The following is a 15,396-nucleotide window of genomic DNA, read 5'->3' on the forward strand; positions in this document are numbered from 1 at the left end:
TAGATGCAGATACAGGGATATGTCAGGCCAGGTCAAATTTTAATAGGCATTTTGCCACATATGTTCCTCCATTTTTAGTCCCTTACCATTCTGCAAATCATATTTAGGAAGTTTATGCTAGAAGTGCTCTGATTAAAGAGAAGTTGCTAATATTATGGTGGTCATGAAAGCTATGTTTATTATGTGCCACCAGAACAAGAAGTTATACCAAAACTGCTTTTTAGATCCATGAGTGATTTTGATTATACCCGAGTATTTGCATTGCATGGAAGAATTCCTGTATGGCATAAAGCAGGTGGAGCTGCTTTTTGTACCCTCTGCTTGAGGTGTAGTAAGGCATACCAACAGTCCTTAAGTGACCGAGGTGGAAGGAATTCATACCAACTCATAAACACTTCTTGTTCTTATCTTGTGCAATTTTATCTGACAGCTGCCTTTCTATCTAAGTTAAGACAATTGTAACTAAAGGAAGTCACGATGACTGTTACCTAAAGTGCAAGCCGAAACAGAATAGTGTCACTGTACTGTGTTGCTTTTCTTCATGTGACATCTGTTACGATGTTGGGAAAAAATCAGCCAAAGATAATTCAAAATAAGTTACTTCGTTTCAGCCTTCTGATCTTTGTAAAGGTATTTTATTTGAATGGAAGCTACTTCAAACTGCATCTATCACATTGTGAAACTGTACTTGTTTTCTGATCGTTTGTCACAAGAGGGGGTTGGAGTTCTTTTTAGTTCCTAAGAGCTGATCGGCTTTCACTAGGAGATGGTGGTTTGGTTGGGGTTTTTCTTTTTTTTTTGTGAGGATAAAAGTCCTCATCCTGGGCTTATTGTTGGATTGTACTGTTTTTAAATAATAAACTATAAAATTATTGAAAAGCCTAGGTCAAAACAAGGAGTTGTTCCATACTGGTTTTTATTTTGTATTTCGATGGCAGATGTACAAATTATGATGTAAAAAGTATTCTTGGGCATAGTCATACTGTTAAGCAGTGACATTCATAGAATGGGATCTGGGAGGAAATCTCTGTGAGAAACTTCCTATCTTTAGGGAGCCATCACAAGGTGAATCAAAGTTATCAGTTAACCAAGCTAAAGTAAATGAAATGGTGATGCTTTGTCCGCCTGTGACACTACCCCTGTTTATTCTGGTATCTGTATAAAGTCTCTCTTCTTGTTTTGTGGTAAAGTGACAGATATTACTGCCCCTATTTCAGAATCCTCACCATGAACAGGTTTTGGAAAAAGTAATGACAGACTTCTAGGTCCATTTTATTTCCTGGATAATCTCTTAAGTATCTGATAGGTTAGGGGATTCAGTACATTCACAAGTACATTCACTTCTAAGCATGCAGAATCCAGAAGGAGGAGTGCATTCTTGGAAATGCTTGGGAAAAAGCATAGACAGTGTTACGAAAATGGCTCAACCTCTACTTTTCACAGTGGAATAAGATGATGTGACTGAAGAGATGGTGTCTTTCATGTTTGGTGAAGAAAAGATTTGGAAAAGTTTATTTTCCAGGTTTAGAGAAGACAAGAGCTGTCTCAAATGATAAATGATTGCAAAGGTTTTATTTCGATCAGTGGTGAATTATTATGCAAGAAAGATAATGCAGAAATCCTGTTTCTGTCTGCAGGGAAGTCTAAACCTCCTTGTTCTTTCTAATTCTGGGAAAAACTTAGTCATTTCTCTTTGAAGGATTTGTTTATATGCCCTTAATTCTTAGAAAAAACTTTTTCACTCATATCTACATCAGCCATGTTCTGTGTTTCTATTGTTTTGTATAATCTGTATTAACTGCCTGTGAGCTTCATGAGGGTTGAACCTTTCTCTAGAAAATCTCACCATTTAGCAATAAACTGATTTCATATCTTGCATTTCTGGCAGCAGTTCAAGTATTTTAAAACATCAGCAATGCTCCTGGAAGATCTCTGTCACAGCTGAGTGTCTTTGCAGGGCTGTGGCAGTGGCTTTTTCATTTTATGCCTGTATGTTTCCAGTGTCTGAGAATATTACACAAGTTTTTTTAAAGTAGTAGAATACAAAAATTGCAGTATTTTTAGGAAAGAAATGGTTTTCAAGGTAACGGCATATATACTTTGAGAAATACTACTTTAGCAAATGTGAAGTCAGGAAAAATAATTTTTAAACATTGTTAACATATATTAAAGCATATAGTCGTAAGACTGTATATATCCCTGGTGAGGAACAGCGTTTTGGAGACCTGTTTGTTGTTCCTGAAAAAGACCAGAGCTTTTTTCCTTTTAGCTTTGTTTAGTTTACTTTGATAGTCTGTTGAAAATCCCAACCATAAAAGGAAAAAAGAGGAGGAAAAGAAAAAAATGTCTTGGGCATTGCACTGGTGAAAAAAAATACACTTAAGTGGGTTTTGTCTTAGAATTACTGGGCAATTAAAGGGGGATTATATCCTCACTGGTTTCTGTGGTTGTTACTGAGTACAGCCTAGTTAAGAAATCAAATGTAGGGCATCATAAAACTTTCCACAATGTGAGCTATGGTTTGCTTTGTATTTATTCTTGGGAACTTGGAACAAAGGTCAGCACAAGTTTCATTACTCCTCCGATTTGTATTTTCCCACACTTTTTCCCACACTTGAATGAATCTATATAGTGCTTGCTTATGACCATCATGGTGGTCTATATTTAAAATATGACAAATGTTTTTGAACCCAAATGTGGTGTGAAGTCGTATCTGGAGTTCTATGATACTGTTTTCATCTGTAAAATAAGGACTCTTCTTTCCTCCGCTTGTTTTCAAGTCAGAAATGCTTTTTCTTACATTTGCAATTGATTCTCCACTGAAGAGTTTTTCAAATTCTTTTTTTTTCTTTACCTAGTAGCGCTTTTTCTTTCAAATGCAGGCTGAACACGCACATTTTATTCAGCACTACTTCCTTGTGACCAAGAATTAAAAATGTGATGTTAGGCACTGCCTGTCCACCATGAATTGTATACTGCACTCCATTTACCTCCTCCTAGCTTATTATTTGTTCTGAGCTTGGTCCGCAACTGAAAGATGTGAAGAAGACCAAGAAAACATTATTTTGGCAGGGATATCGCTAAGTCATGTAGAGACAAAAGGAAAAAAATACTACTTTTATCTTCTTTAATTTCTGTTTGAAACCTTGGATCTTTTGCTTTACTAAGTAAGAAATTCCGAATTATTTGTTATATGTGACAGAGTTTCAAATTTATGCAGGTTTTAAAAACAGCTGAGAGCAGATAAGATTCTTGTAGGTCACGGGCTTCCCACCATAAACCCTTTGCACTGTTCTTCAGCTGTTCAAATAAACATACTTTCAGTTCTTGTCTTCCTGCTGAGAAATCAGTACATAAGCTCAAAGAAACAGGTGTCATGCTAGACTACCAAGCAGACTAGCATTTTGTTTGGAAGACCTTTGTACTGATGCTGTTAGTTTTGCTTATTGTCTTTAATAGTAAAGATGCCAAGTTTTATAGTATCTACAAGGATGAAAGCTATCAGGGAAATTTACTATATTTGTATATATTTTAAGACAAATATATATTTGACTGATAAAATTATATCTCCATTGATCCTGCTTTGCGCAGGAGTTTGGCCTACGCAACAACTGTGAATTCCTTCCAGTCTGAATGACTAGTATTCTGTGCTGGTGACAGTTACTCTATGATATGAGTGATCCATTTATCTTAGAAAGGTAAGCCTGACAAAAGACCATTCATGTTGCCTTTTGGTGGTTTACCTATAGGCAGAGCTCTTGCATTGTGCAGTACTGCTAATCTCAGGTGAAACTTGTGTACAATCTGAGTGATGAACAAAATAAGAGTGGTAGTGGCACAACAAAAAGTTTTCAGCTCTGGAATACAGCAATCCAATGAATTTGCATTGACACCAAAGCAAGGTTATCCCACAATCCTAAACATCCTGTGCTAATGGCAATCTGGACTATTTTGGAATATAATATGGATAGCACATATGAGTTGCACAGATTATACTATGTATTTGAGAAAGCTCATTTAAAGACTGCACAGAGAAAGGTTTCATTTTCTGAGATGTGCTGAGCTGAAGCTAACTAAATTTATTGCTGAACTCACTGTTGACCCATTGTCATTTATGGGTATTTTCTCATACACAACACATCAGACAAAACAAAGCGAGTTTTATTGTATCCCGTTCTGTTAAATAAAGTTCTTTCCTCATTTTCAGCACAGCTGAGATGCCATTATGATAGCTGTAATTCTTTTCCCAAGTAAGAATACATTCAGAAGAAAGGGTGAAAATAATCCCTGTAATATAATTTAGTTCTAAAGTTAGTAAAGAGAAATCAGCAATCAAAGCTTGCTATTGTTAGCATAAAGCTTTTTAAAGTTCTAATCTTCTGAAATCAAAAAGTAATGAAAAAAATTGGTTCATATTCTTTGTGAAAAGTGTCAGAGAAATTGGACAGTTCAGAAAATTATTTTTTTGTGGGGGAAATCAATGAAGGCTTCTCTGCCAAATATTTGGTATTAAAGGTAATAAAAATTAATAGTTTTGAAGAAGGAGCACTTAATAAAAAAATTCCTGAGCAGCTTTAGTTCCAATTTTTTTTTTTAATAATACATGTATTACTGCAAAATGATTCTCTAGGTTAAGAACAGGACATTCAAGAAGAGTTTGCTGGCATTTTATTAGCTATGAGGAAGTCACCTTTTTGCAATTCCATTTTGCAAAAGTAATTCCAATAGCATAAAGGTTGGAAGCACTATGGTTTCTACAATGTGTCTTAACTTGCTCTTTTTTTTGAATTAGTTTTATTTTCCTATTATATGGGTGTTATTGCCAGTATTCTGTTTCCATTGGAAGTTTTAAGTATCAGTTTCAGATACTTTGTTATAAAAATGTATACCCTACTCTTCTCTAAGTTAGCTGATTATTGGTGAAATATCACCATCTATTTTTATTATCTGACAAAAATACAGATGATCGGGTTAGAGGTGCCTTAACACTGATTTGAGTTTAAAGTTCAGATGTTGGATAGGCTGGCATAAGCCATATTTTCCTTCCTACCATAGAATTTTGAGTGAGAAAAGGATTAGAGGTGCTGCTTCTGTACTTTTGTTTCTTTTCATTGTGAAGGCACACCCTCAGAATGTGGGAAGCAAATGTCTTTCTCTTGACTGCAGTCTTGAGTGCTGTGATCTTTATTTGATCTATAGAGCAGTTTGCTTTCTGAAAACATTTGCTATATCAACACTGAGAGGCATAGTGAGAATGGAGTTAAAGTCTGGAAAAGGAGCCTGTAATGCTGCTGACATATACTTAAGTTGGCAGCTTAGGTTTCTATGGTGCCATAAATCAGATAGGGATAAAAAGAGAAGTTGTTACACAATTCAGAAGGCAGCAGAGTATGATGAACTCCTGTTTACAGCCTGAGTGACTTCCTTTCAAGCCCTCCTCTTTCTTTAGGAAACAGAAAAATCACCCTACCTAAGCTATTTGACAAATTAATGTCTATTGAATATATTCAATACATCTTTTATTCCTGTTGTGATGGAGCATAGGCATTTTATAACTGGGGACTCCAGGGCTCACTGTGCTGTGCAGCGTCCAAATGCATATTGTAGAGGCTGAGCTGGCTCTAACTTTTTAATTACCAGACAGAGAAAGGAAAGTGCTTTCTCGTTCATGCCTACTCCTCCAGCTGTAGTATATTTGGTGCTCACCTGTAATTCTGGCTAAGCAAGCTTCTCAAAGATGCTTTTCTTAATGGGGTTACTCAGTCTGTAAATGGATTTTCAGTATGAGCAAAGCTACAAAAACCTGTATATAGTTGCAGTGCTTCATTAAAATGCTAGAACCTGACAGATTTTAATCAAGGCCCAAAGCACTACACTGAAGGTGGAATGTAGTCTTCAGTTTGACTGAAGAATAACTTCTGTTATTCATTAGAAGATAACTTGATATAGTATGTTCGTCAATGAGAAGCAGCTTAACTGGTGACTGTCAATGGTTTTATTGCAGTGTTTGGAAACTCTTGTTCCTGGGCCCTGCATCTGTTTTGCCATGGAGGGGAGCATACATTAGAAGTGATTGGCCCTGTGTTACAAAGCTTGTAATCTACATGTAAGAGAAGAGAACAGACAGAATCAGACAGATGAGGAATTAATTAAATGGTCAAGATGACATGAAAAAAATCCTGTAAGAAGGACATGTAAAGAAACTTGCTTTTGAACCCGACAGTACCTTCTATCCCACTTTCCCAGGAACAGAAAACAGAAAACTGTTAAGCTTCAGCATTTTGGTGAAAGAACCAATTTTAAAATCAAATCACTTACCTAGTTTCTCATGGCTAGCCAACAATAAGCTAGATGACTTCATGTGATTTCTTACCAGTTTAGTGCTCTCTGTTTAACTACAGCATGAGGGAATATGAAGGACTGAGCAGTTTGCTGCTTAGTCTTCCGAAGACAGAACTTTGCCTTATACTATGAAAGGTTGTAAGAAGTGTTCAGTGTTTAGTCTGTGTACTGTCTACAGAGAATAGTTTTTCAGTCAACCCAAACTGCCTCTTTGGATTATGTGATTCTGACTAATACAAGCACATCAAGTTTTCCTTTATTAATAGTGCCCAGTGTTAGATGTGATCATAAAATACATGTCTTAATTTGTAGCTTGGATTTTAGAAATCTCCACAGACCAATTGAGGAAATGTAAAGAGACCAACCCGAAATGTTCTGGGAGAATTTCCAAGAAAATCAAAGCAGCAAGAAGTAGAAATCAAAATAACATCTTTAATCATCTCTGCCCTAAATTCTTAGAACACAACTACTGTTTCAACTTTCTCTCAAAATCACAGTTACCGTTTTGATATTTTTCATCTACTGTAGACTGAGAAATATTTAAGGGTGTAGTTAGCGGCTCACTCAGTTCATGCCTCTGCCCTGTCTGTGTGTTGAACTTAACATGGCAAGCCTGGTAACTGAGCAAAGAAATACATGCAGCCAGGAGTAAGTGGCCACTCTCTTACTTTCCTTCCCAATTCTAATGAGTACTGTGACCTGTGCAGGCTGGACTAGATAGGGATTGATGGTTTTCTGTCTGTTGCTCCTGTAACTTTTGCTCTTGCTTCTTCAGTGCCCACTTGGTCTTCAGATCAGTTCACGATGCTGGTCCTGCTTAGAACAAGACACTGCTGAAAAAGTATTCTCAAGGGGTTGGGCAGAAAGCTTGTTTATAAATTTTGGGAATGAGTTCCTTAATTCTTATCTTGATATTTTGAATAAATCTTATACAGTTAACGAGACTTCTGAGACATCAAAGTATAGCATCACAGACCATAGTAACATGAGATACTCAGGATAATAAATAAAAGTAATAGGTCGTCCTCTACTGGATAGGGTTCATTTGTTTTTACTGACAGAAAGGCAGGCTTGTGGTGGAATTTTGTGATGTCACTGTTACTGTTCCATGGTACTAATGATTTTTTTTTTTTTCCTGATTATTCAAAACATTAAAAAGTTATAATTTAAGATCTGATGTCAAAACTTCACATGATAAGCAAAACTTCCTAATGCTGCACCTTTTCACATAAGTAATTCTATTGCATTTAGTGGGATTGGTCATGGTATTTACAACTTGATGTGCATTTAAATGATTTTCTGAAGACTAGCCAATGTTTTCTGTAGTCTCACCTAGTGCACCTTTATTATAATGCTGTTGCAGGTGAGTATATATGGATAGAGCATAGGGAGTTACAGACAGCTGTATTGCATATTTAGAAGATTAATCTTACTAAAATAATTAACACCAGCCTTATTGATAATGATTAATTCTTTCACTTTATTAATCATACAGAATTGTTGGTTTAGAGCACTTAATTAGCACTGAGCATATGATACTGCAGAGCTGAAGCTATATAGTTTGATGATAAAATCCTCGGTGGTTCTTAGTCCTTGAGGTCAAGGTTATCACTTCTCTGATTTTCCTTGGCTGTGTGTGATGTTCTCATGCTATTGCCCACTCCCTCCCAAAGCAGTGTTACAGTGCTCTTTGTCTTGGTTTTGGCTTTGCTGATCATCTTTGCATATTAAAGAGGTTCTGCTTATTTTGTCTGACAATGGTTACTTAAATGCCTACAGTCATGAGAGATGCTTCAGAAGTTCTTTTCAGACAAAATATAGGACCAAGCCCTGCAGACATTTAGATGAAGGTGCTTGATTCTCACCCAGTGAAAGGCAAATATAGATGCTGCTTCCGTCTCCCTGGGCACAATTTCTTTCCTTCAACATATTTTCTAGGAGATTTCGACATCTCATTCTCTCAACAGCACCTGCTTCTTTCAGTGATTGTCCTCCCCCCAGCAACTACAGCTGGCAGCAACGGTTTGAGTTAGGCTACAGCAGACCCAAGAGGAGGCTTTTGACTTTTGGAAGAGCTTTCATTGCTGAAGCAGCTGTTCCTGATGTTCCCTGGGGGAAGGTCAGAAATCTGTATGAAAGCCAGTTGGACCACATGAATTTAGGTGTCTCTCATTACAGTTATTTCATTATACATTCTAAGGGATTGAAAGAACTTTTAAAACTGATTTAAGAACAGGCTATTGATTGTCAACATATGAATATGAAGTAATTTCTAAACTGACATTATTCATCAATTCTACATGTGCATCATTTTTAAAATTATGACACAACTGCATACCATTAAGTTCTAAACAGATTTTTTTCATTAAGCCTTTTCTTAATACCACATTTATATGGTATAGATTATATTGTCTTAATACCACATGATTCTATGATATAATAGTAGGCATAGAAATCTGTAGTATGCTGACTGCTGGCAGCTCTTCATTCTAATATTTTTACATTGCAACACTAACAGAAAGAGCAGTCCACAAAAGGGAATGCGAGTGTCATAAGAATAGACCAATGTGTTGTAAAGAGAAAGAAAAAAAGAAAATGCAAACATCCACTCATAATTCTTGTTCAAGAGCTTCTACAGTAGCTTAAAAGTTGCTTCACAGTCTGCCAAACTATGGTTCAGCTAGTTGATTTGTGATATGTATGATGGAATTCTTTTCCACTGACATGTATGTTTTTTCCTTAAAGCTAGCTAATTCTACAAGGCAGGCAAATTATTTTTTTAAATGTGGTAAATAATACAGATCCATTAATTAGGAAATTAGGACTGTTGTATATAATGGCCATTAGATCTCACACACACTCAGGTTTTCTGGCTAGCATGTTGTCTCCAGTGGATACAAGCAAACATGGTATCCTTGCTGCTGGAACGCCACTTGTGCCTGTCAGCCCATCTGTCCAGGCAGATTAGAGATGTTGATACCACACTTGCCTGCTCTTGTGTCCTCCCTAGACTAGTACCTTGTTCTCTGCTGGTCCTCAGCATATTGAAGTAGAAAAGTTGAAGGTAGCTGAAGAGGTTAGGGTTACGGTTAGGGTTAGTCACCAGAAATGATCCTGAGTACTCACCTTTTGCTTTTAACTGCAGTGAGACGTGCAAGGAACCAGTAAGGGTCTGAGAAAGTGCTGGCTTCTGAAAAGAATTATTTTGCTTTAGAAAAGTGCAGAAAGTGTTTTGAATGTTGCCTTTATCATCATCAAAGAAAATTTCTGTTCCTGAATCAAATACAGTGCAATGTAAGTTCGATGGATTTAGCTCAAAGGCATTGTTTCTGGTGGATTGTTTTTCTTGACAATATGGCTGCTAATATTTCAAGTTCTTTGATTAATGAATCATGTCCATAAATAATTATATCGGCTATGTTTAATAATTATATAATTGTATTGGCTAATTTATTTCAATTTTTCTTTGCCAATGTAAACTTCACACATTAATGTCACTGAGTAGCACAAAGTGTCCCTTTAATTTCCTAATGTGCCCTATAAAAATGCATCTCTCCAATACCTTAAAAGAGAGTATATATGTAACAGTTAATTAACTTCTTATTGTATCTGTTTTCTCTTTGGCTTCCATAGTACTTTCCCTTAAGCTAGAGAGTATATATTATAAACTCTCTAGTTTATATATACTCTAGTATGTGTGACATTTCCAGGAAGCTAGTAACACTCTATGATAAAATAATGTTTATCATGTTAAGTTTACAGTAAGTAACAATTATAGTTCCTCTAAACCAATACATAAGGGATACTTCATTCCTCTATTCAAATTTATGAGTTTGATGATCTTTATGAATGGAACAAAAATATCCTTCTCATTAGCTGTTGCTTGCTTTTAACAGTATCCACTAAAGCCTTTGGCTTATTTTTCAAAGGGATTTGAAAATATACCCCCATGAGAGTCAAGGCTAGTTAATTGCATTTTGAAATAATCTAAACCCATGCACTGTTTTTTTAATGTTCTTTCTTACTGTGATATTGCAAGATCACAAACAGTGCATAGATTGTGTTTGCCCCTCTTTTCTTCCTTGCAGACATATGCACATCTGGAGTCTTTTAAAAACTCTGTTACAATTTGAAGTTGAGATGGTGTCTCATGTTAATACTGGCAATTTTTAGAGTGTTTTTTGGTCTGCAGTCTATTAAGCAACTGTATGATATTTATACCAAATGCACAATAATCTGTGGCGAAGTCATGGTTATGGATCATCAGCTTACCTTTTGATGCTTTTCTGGAGGTTTTGTTTGGTTTTTTTCTGAGAGGTTGAAAATGGCACCATTGATACTCCATGGTCTGGAACTGTTGTTCAGTAAAACGCAATTTGCAGAGTAAGTTAGAATCACAATAAAGGGATTTTCTGAGTCTGTTCCTTTGGAGAATTCTGGAAGGAGTTGTGCATTTGGAGTGCATTTCTGCAAGCTGTGAATGCTACTCTTTGAAGTGTTCGAGTCTTCAAAATCCCTTAGAAGTCTCTGGGTACATACCATGTTTTATAATTCCAGGAATTTGGTCCTGCATGGCTGACTGGTTCAGAGTAGGGCTCATCATCAGTCTTTTCTCTTTACCTCCTCTTTGGCCATATATCCAGAATGCTAGTTTCTATGCAGATGTTGTGTGCATGTTGTCATTACTCTGCAAAGCAGCTATTTTGCTTTCATTTTCCCCAGGGCATTAATAAAGACCCACAGCAAGTATATGATTTACTGTTGTGACTGAGACAAGAATATGGGGTTTTGGCTGGGTTTTTTTTTTTCCCTTTGTGCTCTCCTGGAAGAAAGAAAAATAGTTTGAGCACTTTTGAAATGACTTGAGGGCAGAGACAGGAGTACACTGAGAATTGACTCTCAGCTGCTACAAAGAAAATACTTGCAGCTGTATGTGAAATAATTGCAGGTAGAAAAGGTTACAGTCTTGCTCAAGTACTGCTCTGCTTGCTCTATGGCCATTATTATTTCAGTGTATTTGTGTTGGTCATTGAAATAATTTGGCCAGGTAGTTTCCCCACATCCCCCCTAGCTTTTTTTGAGGCACAGTATTAGGATTATATATTTAACTCACAACAGCCACTTTTAAATGCCACTCATACTGAACTGTGTAGTATTATTTAGCTGTATAGATTTATACTGCTTGTGAAAGCAAATCAATGCAGGATTGTCTTTGACCAGAATGATAGACATCTGTGTTTTGCTTTATCACCGGTAAGTTTCCACTGGCTTCCCTCTTACTGCGTTAAAGATTATGCCTAGCAGTTAATGTAATCAGAATATTTTAAACATTTTTTCTCATTTTATCTTGATAGCGTGTATAATTTCTATAATAATATCCTGCTTTTCAAATGTGGCTGTCATGTATTTCACCGTGTCGAATATTAGGTGTCATTATATGTTAAATCCTGTGCAGATTCCTTTCATTAAAGGACAAGAATCTGTTTCTTTTTCAAGAAAGTTTTGTCCTGAGGACCTATATTATAAAGCTAGCTTATCTTATTAAAGGCACACGATTAGGTTGTTCAGCAAAACTTCAGCACTTTCAAGCCACTTCTATGTTAAAAACGCAAAAAATGGGTTGCACTATTTTATTGCATAACTAGATATTAAGCTGTACAATCTCCTTCTGATTAAATTTCATAATTAAATACTGCAGCTTTGCAAAATACTTGCAGCCACAGTCAAAGTTGGCTGACTTTTGCTTTGGGTTTTTTGTTGTTTGGGGCTTTTTTTTTGGTGGGCGGGGGTGTTGTTTAGGGCTTTTTTTTCAGGCACAAAATTCAAAAGCAGTTTACTTGGAATGTGAGTAATCCATTTTGAGTAATCCATCAGTGAAGATAAACTTTTAAATATGGGAATACATTGTTTTTATGAATTTGACCAACTATTCAGAAAAGCTCCAGTAAAGTCATCCAGAAAATCAGTACATGTTAAACTTCTTTTTGACCTTTTCTTGCTGGTTTTTAAACAGCCAGTTCTGGTTCCAGCCAGTCCTGGTTCCAGCCAACCAGTTCCAGCTGTTTTTTAAACCAGTCACTTAAATTCAGACAAGTGTAAACCCGTGAATGAATGGAATCTACTTTCCATTTAACACTAAATAATTTAAAAGGAAATCTGTTAATTATTTATAGGAAAAGGACAAAGTTATGTACTTGTGGAATGCAGCCTTAGGCACAAATGCCAAAGGTAAAGATTGAGCAGGTATCTCTGTTGTCTATAGTCTTTATTAGGTTTACAGTTCTAGTTTTTATGTTCATTTTAATTCAGATCTCTTGGTGCAAGCCGTGGGTTGTTCTGTCGAAGTATATGATTTAGAGTAAAAATTTGTATAAATATCAGCAAAATAAAACTTTCTCAAGTCAGTGACCCTAATCTCACTCCTATAAAATCTGCAATAGCTTGAAATACATTCCTTTTACATGCCATAGTGCTGATTTGAAGGGGAAATGCTTCTTTAAAATCAGCCATATCGGATCATACCCCACCCAGTCTAGCCCTTGTGAAGATACTGTAGAACTATCTCCTGAAAGGATATCTTTAATTAAAGAGATGTCCTGCTAGGCAAAATGATAACCTAACCCTGCAGGATTGGAACAATGAGTGACAGGAAAGAAGCAACTCTATTTTGATGTGAGAGACTCCTATGCAGAGGAAGGAAAAGTCTCATCAGGAGACCTTCCATCTGCTTCAGGATGTACTGAAATTGAAAGGATCACATGTTCCAAGGACACAATTCTACATACCTTGTGCTGTGCTGTGTGATTTGTTTTCTCCATGTTAGCAGGCTGACAATAGCTTTCTATAAATCTGCTAGTCTATGTTACTAGAAATTCCAGTTGTGATCACCTGATTTCATGTCCTAACCATCATCCTGTACTGAATCCTTATCTAAGTCTCCTATACTTTCTTTTTTGCTGCTGTTCCGTTTTGTACAACATTAATAACTAGTCACTGGCTGCGAATCATAGAAACATAGAATAGTTAGGGGTGGAAAGGACCTTAAGATCATCAAGTTCCAACCCCCTGCCATGGGCAGTGGGTAACTTCCCACTAAACTGTGTCACCCAAGGCTCTGTCCAGCCTGGCCTTGAACACTGCCAGGGATGGAGCATTCACAACTTCCTTGGGCAACCCATTCCAGTGCCTCACCACCTTCACAGTAAAGAACTTCTTCCTTATATCCAATCTAAACTTCCCCTGTTTAAATTTTAACCTGTTACCCCTTGTCCTATCACTACAGTCGCTAATGAACAAAATGAATTACAATGATTTAGGACTACCGTGGTAGCGCTAATACTCCTTTGGAAATAGGACACTGTGGCCTACTCCTTCACTTCCCAGTGTAATTTGTGAAGTTAGTATTGGTTTGTCGTTTGAAAGTGATTCGAAACTAAGTAGTTCTAAAAGGATGAAAATATTTCCCCCCTGACTTTGGGGTTTTATTATTATATTTTATTATTATTATTATTTATTATTACTATTATGTTTGTCAAACCTTATCTAAGTTTTTCAGTATACAGTAGATAGATTTACTGATGCAGTTTTGTGGTTTGCCCATGAAACTGAGAGCTAAAATCCACATGGAGTAACTTATCAGTAGAACCAAAGCAACTATAAATGAGGACAAGGAGATCCTTGCTTTTTGTAAATAAGAGCTATTTGTTTAACTTAGCACAAGCATTTTCTATTTTCCAAGTTGATTTCCTTTTCTAATGAAAATTCAGGCTGGAAATACTGTAACAACCTTGTAATGCAACCTGAATTGCCATGGGGACAAAAAATTAGAAGTGCTTTCCATAGATCAAGTAAGGAATAATCCAGATTAGGAATGTCAGCATACTATTTCTGGAAATTTTATATATTTAAACATAGTTCTATGCAATTTTAAGTGTCAGACTAATATTCTCTTAAAGTAACCTAGAAAAGAAAGGATATCATTATAAGCTGTGTGATTGGCTTTTGTGTATCTGTGGGATGTTTTACAATTTGACAAATGTTTGCCTTCCTGTTATTTTAGGCAGAATGCAGAAATTAGGCTTAGGATCATTAACTCTGAAAATTGTTTTACTGTGCTGCCCGTTGTCCTGGATCTTCCATTTGCTGAAGCAGAACAGAGACAGAGTATCTGTCTGGAAATCCTTCCATTATCTGAAGGGGGCCTATAGGGATGCTGGGGAGGGACTCTACATCAGGGACTCTAGTGACAGGACAAGAGGTAATGAGTTCAAACTTAAACAGGGGAAGTTTAGATTGGATATAAGGAGGAAGTTCTTTCCTGTTAGGGTGGTGAGGCACTGGAATGGGTTGCCCAGGGAGGTTATGAATGCTCCATCCCTGGCAGTGTTCAAGGCCAGGTTGGACGAAGCCTTGGGTGGGATGGTTTAGTGTGAGGTGACCCTGCCCATGGCGGGGGGGTTGGAACTAGGTGATCTTGAGGTCCTTTCCAACCCTAACTATTCTATGATTCTATTCTGTGATTCTGTTTATAGACAAGAAAGAGTTTCTCTTGTCACTCTTCATAATGAGAACAACTAGGCATGGGAACAGGTTACCCAGAGAACCAGTGGACCGTCTCTCACAGGAAATCTGTAAGATTTAGCTGCACAGAACCCTGGGTAACCTAATCTAAAGTTCCGTTTTCAGCAGGAAGTTGAACCAAATGATTTCCAGACATCCCTCCTACTCTAAACTTTTCTATGGTTCTGTGCTCAAGGAGAGTAGCCTAGTCAGTGGCTAACCAAACAGGGTGGCAAAGTGATTGAGTCTCAGGTCTTCCTTCACATCTTTTTTCTTCAAGTAGAATGTGTGTGGGTGCCTTTGCATCTGCTGGTTCATGCATTTGAAGGTCACTGATGTTATCCACAGTGTGCATTCTGGGCCTAACCTTACAACTGCCCCTTCACTGTCATGCAGCCTTAGTGGAATACTGGTGTGGAAACTTTGTCAGACTTTACCACAAGAGCTTATGAGGCTTTTTTCCTCTATACCAAGGGACTGAAAGGGAACACAGGA

General features: G+C 36.9%; 1 protein-coding gene across 3 annotated transcripts in view; it reads left to right on the forward strand.

Annotated features, from left to right (window-relative positions):
• The window catches only part of FAM171B (family with sequence similarity 171 member B), a 191,242-nt gene that overhangs the window by 54,299 nt on the left and 121,547 nt on the right, over positions 1 to 15,396 (forward strand). The gene's annotated exons all lie outside the window — the stretch shown is intronic.

This window comes from Lathamus discolor, chromosome 3, assembly GCF_037157495.1.
Source record: "Lathamus discolor isolate bLatDis1 chromosome 3, bLatDis1.hap1, whole genome shotgun sequence".
Classification (NCBI taxonomy): Eukaryota; Metazoa; Chordata; class Aves; order Psittaciformes; family Psittacidae; genus Lathamus; species Lathamus discolor.